At 39.4% G+C, this 8,640-nt stretch overlaps 1 pseudogene; it reads left to right on the plus strand.

The window, feature by feature from the left end:
• Positions 1–2,011: 2,011 nt before the first annotated feature.
• Positions 2,012–8,418, plus strand: LOC100066817 (glucose-6-phosphate 1-dehydrogenase pseudogene; annotated as a pseudogene).
• The last annotated feature ends 222 nt before the right edge of the window (positions 8,419–8,640 follow it).

Here is an 8,640-nt window from a genome sequence, read left to right on the forward strand (position 1 = left end):
ATACCAATCTAACACTAGATTGCTCCATTCTAGTGTTAATGTTCGGTCTAACACTAGGATTCATTCTAATCTTCCATCTTTCTACTTGTTTCCCTGTCAGTGAGAAATTTGGCTCTCGTTATCCACAATACATGTTCTTAATAACTTAATCCTAGTGTACACATGAACTGGTTTCAGAATTGCTAACTCATATCCTTGTGAGAATCATCTTTACTAGCTATAGTACACACTTGTTTACAGTTCATTTTTCTTTGACTTTACAATATACAGTCAAAATATTGTTTTCCAGCATCACTTAAGTTAGTTCTTTCCTTTCCCAAACCCTTGAGTATAGCTATGGTATTCACTTATAAGACAGATTTATGTGTTACTGAGCGCATTCCATTTGGGGCGTCCTCCATAAACTGGATGATTTTCATTATTTATTTACTTTGGGATGTGTGATGCAGTGCCATGGTTCTAACAATCAGAGGCATAAAAAAAGGAAAACTCCAAGAAGTGTCTCTTCTCTCTCATGTCTATTACCTCATTCCTATTTCCCCACTATGTCCACCCCATTCCTACCAATTCTCTGCAGGTAATAAATCCTATAGGTCTCTGATATTTCTTTCTTGTGTTCTTTTATACAATGTCTCTCATTAATGATGTGTAGTTTTCAGTGTATAGATATGGTGTTTCTTGTGTCAAATGTATTGCTAAATATTTTTATACTATCATAAATGAAATTTTTCAAAATTAGTTTTTGGATTTTAAGTTTATAATAGAAAGAATTACAACTGATTTTTTTTTGTATATCAATCTGTATCTTTTATAAATATATGGGACCTTGCTAAACTCACCTAAAGTTCTAGTAGCTACTTTATAGATGCCTTAGAAGTATCTATTTTCATAATTACGTCACCCGCAAATAAAGTTTTACTTATTCCTTTCCAATCTGTGTATCTATTACTTTTTTACCTTATTGCACTACCTAAGTTTTCTACTAAATCACTGAATAGAAATGGTCCAGGTGCATACCCTTGTTTTATAGCATCTCTGGATTTTGTTTTGTTCTTCTAAATGTTGTTGGTTTCAGTAAGCAATTGTCTTGCCTGAATTCCAAATGTGGAATCTGTTTCCCCACAATGTACAACCATTAATATCTCTACTCTGTTTTGCTTTGTTTAAGCTTGGCACCCATAGGTGTCTCCCCTGTGTCTGCATAGTTTGGCAGTCAGTAATTTAAGTAGTGGTTATGCTAAGACATTTTATGCCAATACAGCTTCCAATCTGTGCCCTCTGAGCTGATTGTGGGTTGAGGGTCACCAATGGTTCAATGAGTTTGCAAATTACCCAGGCTTCCAATTTTGTCTGGGTTATCTGGAGTCTCCAGCATGCAGCCAGTTAGTAGTCAGGGTAGAGAGCCAGTATAGAGAGCTTATTAACTCAACCTATCTATAGCCCTCTCACTCCCAAAATAAGTTTTTTAGCTGGTTTATCAGCCACACTGAAGTGGGTCTATCCCCTCCAGCCAGAAAGAGGGCAAGTTTTTGTAGCCTGAGCTGGGACTGAAGATGAGGTAGCAAGAGGGGAAAGCATCCAGGCAAGAAAGCCACAAGCTTTCCACTAAGACTTTTCATGTATAAGCACTTCTAAACTTCTTGTCACCTTTGATTTATTTCTAGTGCACTGAAATGGTCTGTTAAATAATTTTATCTAGTTTTATATTCGTTTTGAGGGATTTGCTCAACTTTCACACACTTCCATTACCAGGACCTCAAAAAATTTTTTAATAAAACAGAGGAAAAAATGTATTCATTACTCCAAGATAGGCAAAGATTCATTAAATAGAAAAAAAATACTAATTATAAATGAAAAAATGATAGTTCTGCCTGATACAGTGGGAAAACCAGAAAAGGAACAGTTGTAACACTACAGCCCCCCTGTCCCCAAAGGACAGTGGAGAAGATGAATCCTTTCTGAAAAACTTTGAGAAATACACCTGGGTGTTAAGGTTTGCCTTTAAGGCAAAATGGCTAGAGGTAAAATCTACAGTGATTCACGGTAGGGATGGTAATTATATTAGTCAGGGTTCTCCAAAGAAAACCCCGATAGGAGATATAGATATATATATTTATATATATATATATAGAGAGAGAGAGAGAGAGATAGGAATTTAGAGAGAGAGAGAGAAGGAAAGAGAGAGAGATTTGTTTTAAAGAATTGTCTAACTCAATTATGGAAGCTGAGAAGTCCAACATTTGCAGGAATTGTTGACAGGCTGGAGACCCAAAAAGAGTCAGTTTTGCAGTTCACTTCCAAAAGCTGTCTGCTAGCAGAATTCCTTTTTGCTTGGGCTAAGGTCAGTCTTGGTTTTAATAAGGCCTTCAACTGATTGGATGAGGCTCACCCATGGTATGGGAGGGTAATCCACTTTACTCAAAGACCAAGATTTAAACGTTAATCTCATCGAAAGACTCACTCACGGAAACATACAGAATAATCTTTGGCCAAATATCTGGGCACTGTGGTCCAGCCAAGTTGATTCATAAAATTAACCATCACAGGGGCTGGCCCCGTGGCCGAGTGGTTAAGTTCGCGCGCTCCGCTGCAGGCGGCCCAGTGTTTCGTCGGTTCGAATCCTGGGCGCGGACATGGCACTGCTCGTCAGACCACACTGAGGCAGCGTCCCACATGCCACAACTAGAGGAACCCACAACGCAGAATACACAACTATGTACCGGGGGGCTTTGGGGAGAAAAAGGAAAAAATAAAATCTTAAAAAAAAAAAAAAAATTAACCATCACAGTAAGAGACATATAAGTAACATACTGAAAATTTGGTAGCAAGTAGGTTTGAGGAAGAGATACTCTGATAGATTTTTAGAAATGAGTACCAAGGTATTTGAATCCATATGAATACTCTCAAAGTACCCACCCTGCAGAGGAGGTTCTTGACAATCTTGTGGACAAGATGAGCCCCTGATAGGGCAGAATAGGCAAGTTTATTAAATTGAAACTCTTCATAACATAAGGGGCAGAAGTTTATTCTCACGGGAATAAACATTTTCTGTAGATATGAATCTTCCTTCCTGCCCACCCAGTACTTAAAGAATGCTTTATTCACCGTCATTGTTTTCTAAACAGCATCATTTTTGACCAAGGAACTCATTTTATAATGAAGGAATATGGGAATACATTCACGCTCATTAATTTACTAATTTTATTAATGTCTGCTTACCCCAAATGAGTGGGCATAATAGAGGAGTCGAATAGCCTATTGAAGGTTCAGTTGTGGTGCCATCTGGGTGGCAATACCTTGGAGACCGAGCATGTCTTCATCTGTATGAGGGTTAGCTACATTATTGTAGGCAAAAGCATCATGCTACTTTCTTTACACTGAATTAAATATTGGTAAAAGTGGCATGTATGAAATTTGATTTCAAAAAGGATTGGCCAGGGTTTAATCACCTGAAGTTAAATCATCTTAAATCTCAACCTCCTTCTATTTTCTCCACGGGTTTCATAAGGGAAGCTGTCATTCAGATCCCCAGTGTCCTTTTCCCCAAAGGTTTCTGGTCAGAGTTTGCTGATGACAGGCAGTCAGATGAGATTTGGAAGGCAGCAGACTGTGGGGAGGCCACTATTCTCTGGAGGCAGTTGCACACAGATGTGAAAGCAGATGCTTCTGATTGATATCATTGGTGGCCGCTCAATCTGCACTTGCAAAGATTGTATAAATCTCTGCTTTCCTATATTAAAGTCCTTATATGCACAATAAATTGCTTCAGCTGTGGGTGTTTTCTCTTTTTGTGTCTTTGTCCTGTATTTTTCTTAAATTTTCTGCATTGGAGGCATCTCTGAAGTGAGAGGAGAATGGTGGAAGGAGGGTGACATATCTGGTCCTCACTGTAAGCCCATCAGAATCCACAGTCCTCTAAAGATTTTTGGTCAAGACCTTGAATGCCGTCTAGATAACACTCTCTAATCATTTTCTTGAAAATTTTAAGCTTTTCTCTTGGTTACAGGGGATTTAGAAAGAATAATTTTGATTTTTTTTAAAGCTGCAGTGGCGCTGATATTTAACCGGTCCAGCGGTATGACTTCATTTGCAACTACTCCTTTTTCATCAGATATGAATGTTTTTTTCTGCCATATGGCTAGATCAGTGGTTCTCAACTAAGCGTAATTTTGCCTCCAAGAGGAACATTTGGCAATGTCTGGAGATAGTTTTGGTTGTCACAATTGAAGGTGAGATGGTTGTGCTACTGGCATATAGTGGGTGGAAGACAGAGATGGTGCTAAACATCATGCGTTGGAAGGACAGCCTCCACAATAAAGTTATCCTGTCCAAAATGTCAGTAGCACCCAGGTTGAGAAATCATAACTTAGATTCTTACAAGGGTGATATAATTACTCTTAATTTAGGGATAATTCAACTGAGGCTCTGAGAAGTTAATTTTTGATATACAGTTATACAACTCCTAAGTAAAATCATCAGACTCTTGTTCTTTTCACCACATGGAATACTGCTAAATCTACTATTAAGTGAAGTTGTTTCTACCAGCTGCTAAGTGAGAACATTTTCGAAATGCCAGACTTCACATTGTATTTAAAGTGCACAGAATATGAGACAACTTGCTACAGAACTTGAAAACTGCATGTTGTCTTACCCATAAAAAATGCTTTCTTGCCAGTGATGCAGATTAAATTTCATTTTCAGACCTGTTTTTCTGAATAAAATTACCTGATATTCAGTATAGAAATATTCTGTGTAAGTAAATAAATTTATTTTACAGCATAACTTTATCTTTAGAAACTAAATTTTTATATCATATCCATGTGTTCTAAAAATAAATGGTAGTCACTTTGTGATAATCATTCTAAAATAGTAACAGATCTAAACATATTTTCCAGAAACTTCTAACATCTCCCTATTATGGGCTGAATTGTGTTTCCCCAAATTTCCTATGTTGAAGTTGTAACTCCTAGTACCTCAGAATGTGACTGTATTTGGAGCCAGGTTCTTTAGGGAGATAATTAAGTTATAATGAGGTCATCAGGGTGGACCCAATTCCAATATGACTGGTGTCATTGTAAGAAGAGAAGATTAGGGCTCTGAGACCCAGAGGGAAGACCATGTGAGGACGCAGGGAAAAGATGGCCATCTACAAAAGGAGAGAGGCCTCCCAAGAAACAACCCTGCTGACACCCTGACCTAAGATTTTGAACCTCCAGAACCGTGAGAATTAAATTTCTGCTGCTTAAGCCACCTAGTCTGTGATGTTTGTTATGGCAACCCTAGCAAGCTAATCCATTCCCCAACAAGGTTTTACAGATTCATGTATACTTCAGACGCAGGATATGACTACTGGCACATTGCTAAATACTCATGCATTATTTTCCTTACACTTACTGTCGTATAACCATTGCCTCCCCTTCATAAAACCCCAGTTTGTTGCCTCTTGCCATCCAACATCTATAAGAAGTGAGTGGAAAATGCTCAGGTCTGTAACCATCATTTGGCTTGATATAGCAAATTTTTCCGATATGTTTCTGTGGTAATTGATACTTAGGTTAATGACAAATAAACATTTAAGCGAAGGTGGAGAGAATAATTTCCCTAATAATTAGCAATAATCAGTATGAAAACTCAGAGAAAACTGATTGTGTGACTTTCAAACTGATACTTCACCCTCTAGTGGAAAGTGATTGCTGAGATTTGCTGTCTTACCAAAAATATCTTTTTTAAAATCAGTATCTTTTTCTCTTAAGATTTACTAAAAGAGTGAAATAGATTTTCGGCCTATTATGGAGAAAGGGTATCTTCTGGGCTACTACAGAGTAGGAGCATTTTCTTAGTTTACAGAAGTGTGTTTTGAAAATCTTAATTGCTGTATAATTTCCTAAAACTGAATTTCTAAGACAGCATTTTGGGCCTAATATACTTATCCTATCTAATATTTTTTAAAAATAAACAAATTAAAAAGGAGGTGAGACAAAGTAACTTCTATTCACATCAAGTGTTTAATATGTTATATTGATTTTAACTACACCAACCTATAATTTTGGAATGACTGTTAAATTTTGGTCACATGAATTTTCCCACTATATTTTAGATTAGACTTACATGCTTTCCATACAAATAAAATAGCTTCCTGACTTTGAGTAATTTACCAGCTTGTGATTGTAACATGAGAAAAATTGTTGCTAAACCAAAATTAGAAAGCTACCAACTGTATTTTAGAATAATATGACAAGTCATCACTCAGTCTGAGACCCATTAAAACTAAGAATAAATAAATACTAAAGTTCATAGTATGTCTAAAAATTGTTTAATTTATTCAGAAGCTTATTTACGTCCAAAAAAGTCTTTATGCAATCTCCCCCCCAAATTACCTAAGTTTTCCACAACTCCTCTTTAAAATAAAAACTCTCATTTAATGTATATTCAGCATCTCCCAACAATCTTGCCTCCCTATAAGAAGGTAATTCCACAGGATTTAGATAGCACTCAACACTCTCCTGCATTCTTTTAAATTCTTATTTCCTTCTCTTAAGATATATGTTCAGTGCTCCCCAGTGCAAACACTTTACCCCATTCAAGCTAGATTTAAAACTTGTCTTTTCAACAACAATCATGCCCACTTCCATTTTCAAAATTTTAGTCATTGCCTGCTATATTTTCTACTACTATAACCTCTCTCTATAGCCTTTCAAATTTCTTCTCTTTACAACTGATGCCACAAGACTTTTAATAAAGCTAAGTTTTCTCTTATAGGTTACACACAATCTAACACTCAACTTGATACATTTATAAAATCAGAAATAATTTTGAGCTCAAATCATTCATGGCATTAAGAGAATAAAAACGGCATAAATTCTCCATTATAAATATTAACTGAAAACTATAAAAATATAATCATTACAAATGCCAACTGCTATAATTTGTATAAATATTTGAGAATTTCACTAACAATCTCATTAAACAATAGTCAGTACCTAAAAATCCTTTAAAATATTAAAAATAAGTGAATAAGAGCTTATTTCAGCTCATATGATACAGAGTGGGAAAGAACATTTCTTCTATCCTTATAACAAGGAAAAGGCTACAGATATGCAAATTAACAATTTTTTTTAACCAATCAGGGAACTGAGTTCCCTGACATGACCATGTGATTTTGAAGTATTAAGTTTGTATAAGGAATCAACCTGAGTGAGCCCTTCTTCAGGGCCATCCCGGAGAAGCCCAAACTGGAGGAGTTCTTTGCCTGAAACTCGGGTGTAGCTGGCATGTAGGAGGACGTGGCCTCCTACGAGTGTCTTAACAGCCACATGAACACCCTTCACCAAGGGCCAAAAGCCAACTACCTCTTAAACCTGGCTTTGCCTTCAACCATCTATGAGGCTGTCACTAAGAACATCTGCAAGAACCGCATGATCCAGACAGACTGGAACCACATCACCATGGAGTAGCCCTTTGGGAAGGACTGGTAGCACCCCATCAGCTGTCTACCCACATCTCCTCCATATTCCACAAGGACCAGATCTATTGCATCAGCCACTACTTAGGCAAGGAGATGGTCCAGAACCTCATGGTGCTGAGGTTTGCCAACAGGATCTTTGGCCCCATCTGGAGCCAGAACAATGTCACTTGCGTCATCCTTATTGTCAAGGAGCCCTTTGGCGCTGAGGGCCATGGGGGGCTACCTTGATGAATTTGAGACATCCTAGACATGATGCAGAACCACCTCACACAGGTGCTATGTCTGGTGGCCATGGAGAAGCTCGCCTCCATGGACTCAGATGACGCACATTACTAGAAGGTCAAAGTGTTCAAACGTTATCTCAAAAGTGCAGGTTAACAACATTGTCCTGGGTCAGTATGTGGGGAACACCAACGAGAGGGCGAGGCCACCAAAGGGTACCTGGCTGTCCCCACAGTGACCCACGGGTCCGCAACTGCCACCTTCACTGCTGTCGTCCTCTATGTAGAGAATGAGAGGTGGGACAGGCGTCCTTCATCCTGTGCTTTGGCAAGGCTGGTGACAGCTTCCAGCAGGAGTGCAAGAGCAACGAGCTGGGGATTGACGTGTCGCCCAACCAAGCCATGCACACCAAGATGATGACCAAGAAGCCTGACATGTTCTTCAGCCCCGAAGAGTTGGAGCTGGACCTGACACATCACAGCAGATATAAGAATGGGAAGCTTCTGGATGTGTCTGAGCACCTCATCCTGGATGGCTTCCGTGGGAGCCAGATGCTTGAGGCCAGGAGGCTGGGCAGGTCTTCCAGCCGCAGCGGCAAAGGAATGAGCACAAGCAGACCAGCCCATACCCTTTTATGGCAGCAGAGGCCTGTGGAGGCAGACGAGCTGAGGAGGAGAGTGCGCTTCCAGCACCAGGACACCGACAAGTAGGTTAACCCCCACAAACTCTGAGCCTCAGGAACCCCCGCCCGGCCCCCACCCCCTTGGCACTGTTTGGCTCTGTCCCACCTTTCCTTTTTCACCTTGTCTCCTTCCCACCTTTCCACCTCCTGACCCCACTTCCAGAGGACTTCAGGACAGTAGACCTAAGCCTTCATTCCACGCCCAGCCTCTCAGGCCCCCTGGATGTCCCTCTGCCCACCAGCTCCCTCCCACCACCCCAACTGTGCACTC

This window comes from Equus caballus, chromosome 2, assembly GCF_041296265.1.
Source record: "Equus caballus isolate H_3958 breed thoroughbred chromosome 2, TB-T2T, whole genome shotgun sequence".
In the NCBI taxonomy this organism is placed as follows: Eukaryota; Metazoa; Chordata; class Mammalia; order Perissodactyla; family Equidae; genus Equus; species Equus caballus.